Source organism: Vigna umbellata, chromosome 6, assembly GCF_029865625.1.
Source record: "Vigna umbellata cultivar VRB3 chromosome 6, Vumbellata_1.0, whole genome shotgun sequence".
Lineage (NCBI taxonomy): Eukaryota > Viridiplantae > Streptophyta > Magnoliopsida > Fabales > Fabaceae > Vigna > Vigna umbellata.
The window spans coordinates 21,625,731-21,641,260 of NC_142170.1; the positions used below are offsets into that span (position 1 = coordinate 21,625,731).

The window sequence follows — 15,530 nt, forward strand, 5'->3', positions numbered from 1 at the left end:
TTTTGTCAAAACCGCTTGTAACAACGATGGTTTTGTCAAAACCGCTGATAACAAATAATATGAATTAAAACTAAATATTATATATAAAATAAACTACATTGTGCAATATATTAATATGTTCGTGGAACTAATTATTTCTATATTAAAAAGAAAGATGTTCAATACTAAATTAAAATACTAAAAATATGATTAAGATGTTCATTACATTACTAAAAAAGAAACAATGTCTTGAAGATGCGCTCCTCATGCAACATCCAATTCTTGAAGATGGGCTCCTTTAAAAAACTTGGGAAGGAAATATTAATGTACTGGGATAAGAAGCAGAGAAACAAGTAAGCTGTCTAGAATAATGTAAACACGGCCACCGCTTTGAAATTTGGTAGGCTAACGGAGTCTACATTTGATCATATGCTTCTTGCATACTTTAGTACAGCTGATTCAAGTTCATATTTTTCTAGAAGGAGATTGACGAATCACACCGTTGGATGGAGGGATTCCAATAAGCCCACACAAAATGGTCTGGCAAACAACTTAAATTAGATTTCAACAGGAAAATATTTGCTATATGTATGTCTACACAAAAAGCCTTCATTGGATAAACCCCTTTTTTAGTACTTCTCTTTACTTTCCTGTCAGATTTTTTCTGAATCTTCACTTGGCCTATATGATTAGATGCCATACTTACTTTGCCTATATGATTAGATGCCATACTTACTTTGCCTATATGATTAGATGCCATACTTACTTTGCCTATATGATTAGATGCCATACTTACTTTGCCTATATGATTAGATGCCCTACTTGGTTGTGCAGCCTTTTCCCCGCCATTCCTCTTATCAAACAAAAGACCAAAACGTCAAATCAATGCACTCACTAAACCAGCACTACCTGGAAAACACAAAAAAGGGGCCAAACACAACCCTTAAGTGCAAAATCATGAATAACAAACCAACTACAGCTGCACCCAAGACCGTTCTTAGTAGTTTCTTCTTTTGAGGTTTTTCTTTTGGTATTTCTTCACCTCCCTCTTTTGTTCCAACTACATTTTCTAAGTGTACTCCCTCATCTTCTGGATTTATTTCATCCTATAAGGCAAAGTTGTAATAGAGAGTCAATTTACAATGAAAATGGTTGATACAAGCATGCTTGAAAAGGGTCAAAACAAACTTACTTTAACATGCACCTCACAAGTATGTTCCGAACGGGAGACAGGATCAAATCCATGTTTTGGGCTTAGGTTTGCGGTGAGGGATTCAGTAAGTGATACAACCTCATCACAGTTAACAGGAACTACAACACATTTTGTAGGACAACACTCAATCTAATAAACATGTAGACAAGAGTCGTACGTATGAAAAAAAAACTAAAACAATATATTTTATTAAATAACTCAATTAAAAGAAAAGTTATTGAATAATCAATACATATATCAATAATATATTGAGTACGTCAAAATTATTTAAGCTGACAAAATTATCATTATTATGACTCTAGATCAAGCATAGATGATATAAGATATATAATATATTGAGACAATTACTAGAATAATTTCTTAATACTAATATTAAAACAAGCTCTTACTTCAATCTTTCTCAATTCAGCCTCCGTTGCAGCTTTCTTACTGTTCACCCATGCTGAAATTGATGAAATGTTTTTATAAGTCCTGGTCATCAAATTCATATAAATTAGTTAAAAGAACTCGTTAAATGACTTCAAATAACTACATGTAATGATAAGATAATACAAACATTTGGTGTTAACTAACAACCTAGTTTGGCAAAACAAATAATTAGAACTCCATATTCACAGATCTTTTTTAAACTTCACAACTATAGTACTGTTTTCCAATGGCAAGTGCAGTACCAAAAACAACCAAAGATCATACCAGTTACAGTTTCTATTTGAGCTGAAAAGGAAATTAACAATATCTTATGCAAGTTCTTACTTGTTCTCTGCTTTTGAGTTTTCACTTTCTTCCCATGCTTTGATCAGTGACAACCTCTTCTCCCTTGCAACTCTCGCAAGGACAACATCTGAATAAGAAACAAAAGGCGTAGGAATTAGGATGTAAATATGAAATGCATAACAAGAAATAAAGTATCATAATGCAAACAAACTCACCTCAATTCACAGATCCCTCAATTGGTTTCTCTATAGCAACTTCACTAGTCTCTGACAAAAACCAAATTAAAAACACAACATAATAATTATTATTGTTTGAGCCTTTACAACAATTATAATGATCATTAAATAGACGTATATGTGTGTGTATATATATGTTATGAGCTCATGTAAGAAAAAATAGATCTTTACTTGACGGAAAGAATCATATTATCATCCAGTTGGTAACCCATCAATTTAGTTTGGGCATATAACTCTTTCCAATAGACCTACGACAGGGAAATTCCAGCAGATGAATCGCCTATTAAGAAAAATCATGAGTGTGGTTTTCTATTATTTTCAAACAAAATGCAACGAATATAAGGAAGAGATAACAGAGAAGAAAGTCCTGAATTGGAAATGGTAAAATTAAATAAGGAGGTTTTGAAAGGTGGCGAAGAGGTAGAATTGGGGAATTAAAAGGAAAAATGCAAACCTTCAAGAGCTTGATAGCGTCTTTGGGGGATTGCCGATTTGGAGGTTGGCGAGACCCGCCATGGCTGGCACTTGCATCTCCAAGGCAGAGATATAATCACCGGCTTCTTCTAGGAGCTTCGGGAACGATACCTTACGGCAACCAGGGATTAATCGTTCGAGAGAGCACACTTTTTTCTGCAGCAGCAACGCCGTCCGTCGAATCTTCGGCGTCCTCTTCTTCATCAATCCAGCATGGGTCTTCCTGGCCTTCCTGTGGTGCCTCCGCTTCTACCGGCCAAAAAGATTTGCGAGAATCGCGTTACTCCAACGAGTTCGGCCTTTGGCCGTGGCGGCGAGGGAACGGTCGACGGTTGCGCATACATCGCTAGTAGCGGCAGGGCGTGGAAATCATTGATTCGCGTGCATAAGGATTGGTGGAATAACGATTAGGGGAATCTGCATAGTGGAGAGAAAGGAATGTGAACCTGCGTAACGGAGAAGTAAGGAATGTGAACCTGCGTGGAGAAAAGGATGGAAATTTGAAAAGAGAAGTGCGCAAATGAAAAAATTAGGGATTGAAAGATAAAAGAAGAGGCGCGAGAAATGAAAAAAATCATATGCTAAATATTTTGAATAAGAAAATGCGGTTTTGTGTATCAAATCGTCGAAAAAATTATTTGAAATATTTTAAATAAAATTTTACTGCGGTTTTTGAAACCACTGGAAACTAAGAGGGGTTTTTGAAAACGCCGATAAAAAACCCCTTCTATAATCTATTATTTTTGAAAACTAAGAGGGGTTATAACCACATCAACCTAGGTTATTTAAAAATAATTTAATTCTTTGATTTACATTTTACAACGCATCTTAGAGTCATAATTTATTAGCATTAATTGTTCGGGTAAAAAAAAAATACTTATAGAAAATGAATAATCTAATATTACAAAAATAAATTATGTATTATCGACCATAACTATTTGTCAGTAAAAATCAATTATTTAAAAAATGGGAAGATAATATTTCAGTTACAAAATACAAAGATAATATAAGATATAAATCTATTACAAGTCTAGAATAATTTAATTTCAGGTCGCTTAGTGACAGATGAGTGTCGTTAAATATGACATTTTGTGAGAAAAATGGTGTTGAGTGATATGAATATCACTGAGCATCATCTTTGGTGGAAGATGTAGTATTAAGCGCCACTTTTCATTCCAAGTATGAAACAATTTAATTCCAGGTCGTTGAGCAACAAATGTGTGTCATTGAGCGTGACATTTTGCAAGAAAAATGGTGCTGAGTGCCATCTTTTGTAAAATATTTAGGGTTTCAGTGCCATTTTTGAGCACCAGTATACATGTTTGAGTTTTTTTATTCCATGGTTGTTTGAAATGAAATTACGATGTATTTAAGGCATGTTTAAGTGTGTATTGTTTTTATCCATGCATAAAATTGTTCTAATGGTAAATATGGTGTGTCAGCATAATTACACGAATTTCGTGGGGAGATTCTATGGTGATGTTTATTTAGAGTATGTATTGATATATGGATTCAATATACGGGTTATCATGTCATTCTAATAACCATCTAATCTCAAGTAGAGAAGGGTGGAAGATATGGTAAGAGGTGTAGGAGGTTCTAGTCTAGAGGTTTTACCTAGGCCAAAGATGGTTGACGGACTAATCTTATATGTGGTAACTTACATGGATAAGTTTTTCCACTATCACAAATGCATAATTTTAATGGCATAATGTATGTGATGAGTGCATATTTATGCCCACATTTATGTTTTAAAATTCAAATTTTTGATGGGATAATTGTGCTTAAATGGTTGATTTTAAGTGAATTTGTGATGATTAGAATTGTTGGTTTTGGGAATTAAAAGAGATGTAAAAGGTGAAATATTGAAAGGCAATTCCATATTCATTGGGAGACGACTCAGAGTTACTTTAACCCTATCTACTTTCTTGAATACTATTTGACAATACTGAAGTTGTCTTGAAAAGTAGTATTAATTTTATAGCTTCAACGACAGCTTATCAAATTTGGCGTCGCTACCGGGGAATACGGTTAGTATTTTACATATTTCAATCTTATGAATGCAATGCAATGCTCAAGAATAAAAGCAATGTTTGGACAATGTTTAAAGAACAAATAAGAAACTTAAAAACAGTTATGATGAAATAGGCTAATTTCACTGCTTTTCCAAGATAGATTCATCATCGGTTATTCACAGATAATTGTTCAATTGATTATTATTTAAGTTTCAAATTAATTAAAGTACATTCTTAATTAATTTGAGGGCGATCATGCATTTAACGAAAGTAAATTCTCAATCAAATGCAAAAGCTTTCTAGATTATTCACAATGAATTCAACCAAAGTACATTCTCAATCAAATCCTATTGTGTTTAATCATGTCTAGTCTTAAATCTCCTAACCAAATTAAAAGTTAATCAATCAAAGTAAATTCTCAATTGATTATAGTTGAAATTAGTACTAATCAATCAAAGTACATTCTCAATTGATAGTAAAAACTATTTAATCATATGAAAGTTCCTAAATTAAATCAAAGTAGATTCTCAATTAAACCTAGAAACCCTAGAACTCATATAATCAATATGCATGTAGATTCAAACACATTATGATGCAAAAATCTTTGCTTTTAATTTGATAAAGAGATGAAAGACATAGAGAGAGAACAACTTAAATCAATAATCAAAATAAAAAATTGCATTAACTCAATCTAACCTCAGAATTCATAATGAAATTACAGCAAAATAGCCCTAGATGTTGTCGGGGAGTACGGTTAGTATTTTGAATATTTTGATTCTTATTGTTTATTTTTATTTTTTACCTTTATTTTTATCTTTATTTGTTTTCTTACGCACATACATTTAATTTAGTTTGAGTTATTTTGTAGTCTTTAGTCATTCTTATTTTAGAAAAAAAATCTTTGTTCTTGTTTTAATTAAGGATTTCTCTTGAGAAATACTTGAGGCTAGTTAGAATACACTCTGGCTAGGAAAGACTTAGTACTTAAGTTGTCCATTGTGACGCACCTCTCTTTCCTGGGAGTGGACCCAAACAAAGTCTCTCTTATATGTTATTTGAAATCTTTCTCTAAAGCAAGAACAAAAGAAAAAGAGAAGTCAAGAACAGAGAAACAACTTCAAGCAGATTGCGTAGTGCATGACCAGAGCCCGCGAGAATTTTATCAAATTAACCCGGAAGTTGAAAGGAACTTGCGTAAGCTGCGGAAAAGTTTGAAATTTGGGTGTTCTACTGAGGGAACACTTCTTACATTTGAAGCCATATCACCTTCATTATCTCCTGTCACAAACATACCATCCAATCCTTTACCTGATCCTAACCCAAACAATATGGCATAAAGAACCATTAAACAGTTAGCCACCTCCCACAATACAGCTATCCGAAGTAACATTGAATACCCTAATGAGGAATGGGAGTTGAGACCTGACCTGTTAAATGCTTTACCAAAGTTCAACGGGTTATCAAGGGAGAATCCACACGAGCACTTGAGACAACTTCACATGTTGTGTCAAAACTTTAGATCTCACAGAATCACAATAGAGAGCCTTAAAATGAGAGCTTTTCCTTTTACTCTTCAAGGAGCAGCTCAAGATTGGTGATACTATGTCTTTACACGGATCACAAACTGGGAAACTATTGAAAGACTCTTTCTTGAAAAGTATTTTCCTGCATCCAGATTATCTTCCATACGAAGAGAAATTCAAGATATAAGACAGAGGGATAAAGAGAATCTTAGTGAGTATTGGGAAAGATTCAAGAAACTATGTGCCTCATGCCCGCAACTCCAAATGGAAGATTTTATTCTAAGCTTTTATGAAGGTTTAAGTCCTACTGATAGGTCATGGGCAGATGCTACAAGCAGAGGATCTTTCTTAGACAAGTCACCAGAAGATGGTATAGATCTAATAGAACGGAAGGCAGTAGACAATCAATAGTATGACACAAGAGAAAATTTAGTGACTTTGTTGAAGGGAGTGCATGAAATTGAAAATGGTGTAGTTGATGGGAAGAAGATAGATGAAAGATTAAATAAGCTAGAAAGCAAACTCGATCAGATTGCAAGCTTGTTTAAAACCTCAACTCCACAAATTGCTAAGAAATGTGGAATATGCATTTCAATTGACCATTATACTAATGAATGTCCTAGCTTGGTGGAAACCACTATGGAAAACCCATCTCAAGCTTTTGCTGCAAACATGTTTGGAGGAAATAGACCATACCAGAATTATCATGATTCATCCTCCAATAGGTATCAGCAGAACATACAACCTTATGTTCAACCTCAACAAAGGCAGCAACCTCAACCTGAAATGTCACTACAAGATTTCATGAAAACAATACTTAAGCAAAATTCAGAAATCAAGAAATCAATTGTAGAGTTGACTTAGAGGGTCGAAAAATTAGAGGCTAAGGAGTCAAATAAACTACCTGCACAAACAGTGATCAACCCGCAAAATGTAAGTGCTATTACTTTGAGAACGGGTAAGCAAGTAGAAGGCCCTGAAGGAGCCCAAAAAGATGAAAATAAGGAGAAAGAAGGAGCGCAAATTGATGACAATGGAGGACCAAGTGAACCATCACTTGAGACTACCACTGATAAATCCAGGTTAGGATCCTCTAACTCTTCTTCTAAAAATTCTTCTTCATCTTATTCTCCACCTCCTCCATATCCAAATCGGTTAAAATCGAGAAACAAAAAAAATGGAGGAATTAGACCAAGAGATCTTAAATACTTTCAAAAAGGTGGAGATCAACATTCCCTTGCTAGATGTTGTTAAGAAAATCTCTAAATACGCCAAGTTTTTGAAAGAAATTTGCACAAATAGAAGGCGTTTTAGGGATAATGAGGTTATGAATTTGGAAAGAAATATGTCAAGCTTGATTAAGAAGCATATTGAAATACCGCGAAAATGCAAGGATCCAGGTATGTTTTTTGTTCCATGTGTTATTGGAAATTCAAAGTTTGACAATGCCATGCTAGATTTAGGGGCTTCCATAAATGTAATGCCTTTATCAGTGTTTACTTCTCTATTTTTGGGACCTCTTAAGACTACTGGTGTGGTCATTCAACTGGCCAACCATAGCACAGTTAACCCTGCAGGTGTGCTTGAGGATGTCCTTGTCCCAATAGATAAGTTAATTTTTCCTGCAGATTTCTATATCTTGGGCATGAAGGATGATGAAGGAATCAGTCAAACAATAATTATCTTGGGAAGACCTTTCATGATGACAGCATGAACCAAGATAGATGTGCATGCAGGATCATTGACAATGGAGATAGGAGACGAGAAGGTGCGGTTCAACGTGTTGGAAGCTGGGAAGCACCCGATTAAAGATCATTCTTTGTTTTGTATTGACTTATCAAGTGATGTTGTAAACAATTTTTCTTTTTCAAATATTTTGTGCCTAATTTTGGATGAAAAAGGAAACTGTAAAGCAGGTGATATTGAGGACACGGTATTAATAGATGATACCTCTGTGGTGTCCGAGTGTGATGTTGATTGAGGTGGCTGAGATTACCTTAGGCAGTAAAATTTTGCCATTTGTGGTACAACCACCCATTTTGGAGTTGAAACCTTTACCATCACATTTGAAATATGCTTATCTTGAGAGGGATGGGAAACTCCTTGTTATTATATCTGCATTGCTTACTGATGAGCAGGAAAAACAACTATTACAGGTTATTAGAGACCTCAAGAAAGCAATAAGGTGGACTTTAGATATTCCTGGTATTAGCCCTTCTTTTTGCATGCATAGAATACTTTTTAAGGGGGTGCTAAACTAGTGAGACAACCTCAAGGAAGACTGAATCCTCAACTGATGGGGGTTGTAAAGAAAGAGGGCACCAAGTTGCTACAAACAAGTGTTATATATTCAAATTCTGACAACACTCACTACAAAAATTATTAATATTACCGACAGATTTTTACCGACGAATATATATCCGTCGATATATTTTAATTTCCGACGGATTTACCGACGATTTTTTTTATTTTTTTACCGACGACCCAAAGCTTTCAGTAAATCCATCGGTAAGTGAAATGCACATTACCGACGAATTTGCCGAAGGCTTTTGGGCGTCGTTAATGTGTATCTCACTTACCGACGGATTTACCGAAGGCTTTGGACCGTCGATAAAAAGAGTGGGAATTTACTCGCTCTTTATCCACTTAACGACGTTACCGACGAATTTACCGAAGGCTTGTGGCCGTCGGTAAAAAGAACAGGAATTTTCCAGCCCGAATTTCGCCTCCAGTGCCAATATATGTGGCAAACATCACACTCTTTTCTCCTTCTCATTTCTCTCCATCTCAGTGTACAACTTCTTCCCACCGGTAGTGCCACCCTCCAATGTTTGGTCACCAGAACTTCTTGCCACCATTACTCATTTCTCCTTCTAAGTTTTGCTTACCGTCACGTAGTCTCATCACCGTTGCTCTTCACCATCGCAAGCTCGTCACTATTGCAACCCACCATTTTCCACTTTTCAGTCTTTTCGACAAGCTCAACTTTTCCGGCGAGCTCAACTTTTCCGGCGAGCCATTGCAAAGTTGATCTGTGCGATTAGGAACATCACCGGTCCTAATAACATCTTCTTTCTCTTACAAATATGAGAATTGCAGAGAAACTCTCTATGATTCTCTATGATTTTAACTATTGAAAATAAATTGGTTGTTTGATTGTTTGGAAATGAGTTTGTTATTGGCGTGATACTTGATGGACAAATTTGTAAGCACCAAAATATGATGTCACAAACTTGTTTCACAATCGGCAAGTATGACCGAATCGTTCAAGTAATAAAACTTGGTAAGACCAAGTATCGTTCTTCCCAAAGGACTCACGGCCTAGTTTAGTTATGTGGTTTCTTGATTAACTAAGACTTACAAACGAAATATTTGGGTTTAAAATGCAAGACAGAAAATAAACATGTATGCATGAATTTTGATCAATGGCAAAGACAAAAGATAAACACTTTCAATGGAATATATGAATGAATATGTTGTTGGGGGTCAATTTCATCTCATCCACTCTCATACATTTTAGGAATTCAACATTCAAATCATCATTGTTAATGCCACTCTCTAAAGTACCATTCTAGATGGCTTCTCCCTAATCAAATAGTTCATACAATTCCTAGCATTCCTAATGATTAGTTTATTTTGCGCAGGAGCTTAAGGCAACCAATATAATATTGTCAGTATAATATTGAGAGAAATTCCCCGGATCTAGATTTCCCCGTACGTGTCCGTATCAACAAAACCAATAATCATGCATTAGAATGAGTTAAACAATGCAAGCATTGAGCAAAGAGGAAAAACCCTAACTAATGATGAAAGAAAGCATATGTCTTAATTCAAAGATGTACTCAACAAATCCATATATGAGAGCTTCAAGAGATTACTTTGATTCCCCAACAAACATACAAGGTTTAGTTCACCATATTCATGGTGAACCTAGATGAATAACAATGAAAGTATGAAAGAATAAACCCAATAAAGGTGAAGAGGTAGCCTGAGCATCCAAGATCCTCCTTCAAAGGGGTGAAAGAGAGAGTGTTTGCCTCGTTTCTGCCAAAGATGCCTAACTATAGGACGTGCAAGCCCTTATATACTAATCTAGAGTTACAAAAGATTACAAAAGTCCAAGCCCAAAAAGTGCCGCTCAGCGGTATTTACCGCTCAGCGGTGATTGCGCGTCTTCTTTCTTCCCCTCAGCGGCCATTTTGCCCCTCAGCGGTTCCAACGTCACCTCTTGAGTGCCGCTCAGCGGTAGTTTGCCGCTGAGCGGTGCCTTCGACTTCTCCTTTTTGCACTCTTTCTCGTCTTTTCTAATGTCCTCTCTCACATTCTTCACTTCTTTCACCAAATTCACCTCAAAACCTGCACAAAAACACTTAAATCAAGCATAAACCTGTCCAGCTCTCTTATTTCTGAAAATATAAACAAAAGGCATGATTTCAAGCTAGTTTCTAAGTCTAAAGGTTGCTTTTAGTATCAACTTTAAGCATGAAAATAACAGTTTTTCAACTGTTATCAATACTTTTCTGGTGGCGGAGTTTGTTGATGCGGCTGTCGCGGCCCATCAAATTTGATTACATAAAAGAATGCAGTATAGTGCTAGGAAGTGACTCCTAGGTCGTCTCTCAAGGACCAAATGTGGTTCAAGGATTAGGTCAGACACGTAGGGGGGTTGATGAAGAGTTTGTGAATGCGAATGAACTTAAATAAGACACGAATGCAAACAGAAATGTAAAAACGGTCTCAATTACAGAATTAAAGCGGTTGGTCACTTAAGCTAACATCACAACTAAATTAACATAGCTAAACAGAATAGACAACATTAAAGTGAAACATGCTTGAACCAATTTAAAATGCAACATTGAGCTAAACAATTAAATGCACACCGAGAATGAAGACACCAATTTAAAATGCTGAATGCATCGCTCCAAATTAAATCACCTTATACACCTCTCTATAAGAAAACATTCATCTTCCCTTTGTGAAAATAAATACCTGCGTCGCTCTCCGAGCCGAAATGAATAAGTGCATTTCTAAAAAAAAAACAAAAACGAATTCTTCTCCTTTCGGTGCACGTGAGACCACATCTATTCCTCATTCACCATGCACAATCAGCTACTCCCACCTAATCAAATTGCTGCTTTTCCTTCCAGCCGTCACACCACTTCTTCCACCTAATCTCCCTCTCAAATAAATAAAAGACTTGCATTTATACTGCTGCCAAACGTCCCATCATCTAGACTTTATTCTCCAAGCATTACCTATGCTTCCAAAGAAAGGAAATGAAATGGCTTCTCGCTGTCCGTGCTTTCTCTAATTGAATTAATATGCGCTTCTTGTTTCTAAAAACCAAAATGAAAAATGTGCTTCCTTTATTCAACTCAGCCAGCCGTGACAAGGGGAATAAATTCCCATGATGTGACCGTGTGCTCTCTTTTCAACTTCGTGCTTCACTTCTTCCAGCGCAACACGCGTACACCATTCCACTTCTTCCAATCAACACTTGCCTCCATTTCATTCTCCATGTGAAAGGAAATCAGCTCACTCTCCGTGACAGCCCTCCATCCAATCTCAAATCACCGTATGAAAGTGCTCCTATTCTACCACTAGAACCCGTGCCTCTCTTCTCAATCTTCGTGTGATTAAATATACTTCTTCCATCCCATCATCACAATCCCGTCAGCATGTTAGAATTAAAAAAAAACGAAAAGAAAATGAAAGTGTTGTAAGCAAATGGAAGCGGTAATGAGAATTCAGCAAAGATGATAAAAATCATTCCATTCCTTCAATTCAAAAACAACGTTCCAGCCAAAGAAAAGTTCAAAACAAAAGCCTAAAAACTAAAGACCGAGAGAGTGAGTGGCAAAATGGTAGGTGGCGGCTAACCTAAAGGCCGTGTGTCTCCCTTTTAATGAGGGTGGGGTCCACACAAAATAAAAAACCCTACCTAAAAGGCACATGTCCTACACATGGTTTTTTTTTTACAAAATTGCCCCTAAAAGGGTTCAAAACACCTAATTCTAATTAAGGGCTTCTAGAAAACGAAATTACAACTTTAATTAGAATCTAAATGACTAAATGTTGAGCCTTTGAGTGTGTCACGCCATATCCCAATGCTCCAGATGATGTTTCCACAACTTCCCTGCAACCAGAAATGTAGTTAATCAGCTCAGAAAACCCAAATTAGCACAATTACGAATTTCCGACCAAATTAAGCAGAATTCGGAAAACGGGGAAATAACAGACAATTAAACACAATTCCCTGGTTTATTTAAGTGCAATAAACTAAGTATAATTCAAGAAATAACGACTCATCATTCGTGAAAACGAAAAAAAAATGACATGGAGGTAAGAAGGAAGACGAAGAAGATGAACCAGATCGCGGTAATTACCGACGGATTTCCCGAAGGCCACAAGCCTTCGATAATTACCGTCGGATTTACCGAAGGCTTTACCGACGACTCAAAAGGCTGTCGGTAAAGGTTACCGACAACGATTTTACCGAAAACATTTTGACCATCGGTAAACGGCAATTACTGACATATTTTATACATTACCGATGAGTTACGACCGTCGGTAATATCAATTATTCTTGTAGTGACTTGGGTGGGCCCTATACATGTGGTTCCTAAAAAATATAAAATCACAATGGTCAAGAACAAGAAGGACAAGAGTACTCCTATTCAGGACAGAAGTGGGACACATAATTTAGTAGTTGACCATCTTAGTAGGAGTAAAAAGGGAAAAGATAACATTCCGATCCTGAATGACTTTTCCAATGAAGTCCTACTAGCATTCCTTCCATCATGAAGGAGGTAAGTTCCCTCATACTTTTTCTTTGCATTTTATATATAAGGCATACATTGAGGACACTGCATAGTTTAAGTGTGTGGGGGTGTGGGGAAACAATTAATTTTGTTCCCTATTTTGTTTGTTTTTAATAAATATTTGCATTGGATTTGAGAGTTTGAATCAGTAACTGGAATGATCACGAATTCAAGAAAAAAAAAATGAGTCATGTTGATATGAGTGGATTGCTTCTATGATTTGCTGATTGAGTTGACTTAAGAATTTCTTAAGTAAATCTTTTGTGAAAGAAATTTGAACCATGTGAATTTTGAGCCTAATGATAAGGATGGACCACCATGTGCCATACCTATTTGTCTTGTGTGATTAGCCCATGTTTTGTTGATACTCTAATAGTTAGCTTGATTCTGTGTTGTGCAACTGAGGTGAATATGCATGATTTGATATGATTGAGGCATTTCTTGTTTTAGCTACTTGGCCAAATAAACTTGTCCTAACATTAATCCATTGGAATCCCCTTTGAGCCTTAAGCCTATTTTTCTTGTTTCCAGTCATTGTCAAATGAGAAAAGAAGAAAAGTAATAAAAGAAGAAGGAGTAATGGATTCTGTTTGAAGTAAAGTGATGAATAAGTGTGTGAGTGAGTACCTCATCCACAAAATAATAAAAAAGAAAGGCAAAAAGGAAGATGAAAAGTTGGAGTTTTAAAAAGAAAAAAATAGAGAAAAGTAAATCTTCCTTAAAAGAGCAAGAAATAGATTTGTTTTTGAAGTATCATTACTCTTTCTATATCAATTTCAAAAGCTCAGAAATTCCAAGAAAATTTCCTACCTTTGCCTTGACCTCAATACAACCTTTAAAAAGCCCTCATGATCAATAATTGCATGTTTTCTGAAGTATGTGAAGGATAGAGTCTTGCTAAATACCAAGGGTGCCTACTTACATGGGTATTTTGAGTGTAAACACAAGCCAAAAACACTTGAGAGAATTGGAGAGAAATATATACATGTTGACTTGAGTGTTATCTTTCATATTTGATTTTCTTGGGAATTTAAAATTGGTCAACTTATGTGTAAAGAATAGAGTGATTTCATTTGCATGTCCATGACAAAGTAATGTCTAGATCATTGATCTATGTCTGGTTCTGTTCATTCTTTTCATCCAAATGCAAATATGGAATAAAATGACTCAGAACAAAGTCTTGGAATTAATTAATTTTGCCCAGGAGTGCAAAAGGATAAGTGTGGGGGTGTGATGAGTGCATATTTATGCCCACATTTATGTTTTAAAATTCAAATTTTTGATGGGATAATTGTGCTTAAATAGTTGATTTTAAGTGAATTTGTGATGATTGGAATTGTTGGTTTTGGAAATTAAAAGAGACGTAAAAGGTGAAATATTGAAAGACAATTCTGTATTCATGGGAGACGACTCAAGGTTACTTTAACCCTATCTACTTTCTTGAATACTACTTGGCAATATTGAAGTTGCTTTGAAAAGTAGTATTAATTTGATAGCTTCAACGACAACATATCAGTATGTATATATTATATATGAATTATCTATTCTTTCATAGTAAACGTGTGATATTTCTTTTAGTAGTTGTATACTATTAAATTTAGATGTCACAATATTATTGAATTATAAATTTATAATTTATTTAAAAATCTTTATTTGAAATAGTTTTAATGGATTTAATGGATTATAATGTAATATAAATATATTATTATAATATATATAACCTTATAATAATATAAGGAAATTATAATTACTAACGAAGCTATAGAATTTAATAGATCTAATAATTAATATGTTAAAAGTTTAATAAAATAATAGATTTTTAGAAATATTGTTGGTCAGATTACACTTTTATACAAGTGATATCTTAAAGAGGATTTACATAAACAAATATATAAAGTAACATTTTAACAAAAATCAAATTTAAAGCATTCTAAAGTCTGATGTCACTTAATTTCTAATACCATAGTAATATCATATTTTATATAACTATTGAAGACAATATTAATGTTATTTCAAAATTTTACTTATATTTATTTCTATTACTTCAATTAATATTTTATAATTAAAAAGGGTTAGTCACTGCTAACAATCAAGAATTATAAGCCATCTCCATCACAGTAACATGTTTGAGCACACAGAACCCAATAAAACTAAAGCATAGAATCTTTTGTAATTTCAAACAATGACCCCTTTCGTGTACAATGTTGGTTGGTCGTTATTTTGTTTTCTAACATAATAGAGACGAAACATTGGTCATCAGCTTAATAAATTTTGACCATGGAAGTAATAATAAGATGGAACAAAAACTACGTACTATTGTCAAATAATAATATTGCTAGTAAGAAAAATAAAAACAGCATAAACTATGAGTATAAATAACTAAAATTGAACGTAAGTTGCCGGAACAGGAATCTTGAATCAGAAAGCAACCTTATTAATAATTGCATAACATAATTAAAGTCCATGATCTCTATATAAGCCACTATAGTCCGTCGTTCAATGCATTCCAACTCAACTTTCTTCCAAAACTCACAAATCATTTGTTGGTGATAGAA

At 34.9% G+C, this 15,530-nt stretch overlaps 1 pseudogene; it reads right to left on the reverse strand.

Annotated features, from left to right (window-relative positions):
* Positions 1 to 116: 116 nt before the first annotated feature.
* LOC124847101 (uncharacterized) lies at positions 117 to 2,820 on the reverse strand (annotated as a pseudogene).
* Between the last annotated feature and the right edge of the window lie 12,710 nt (positions 2,821 to 15,530).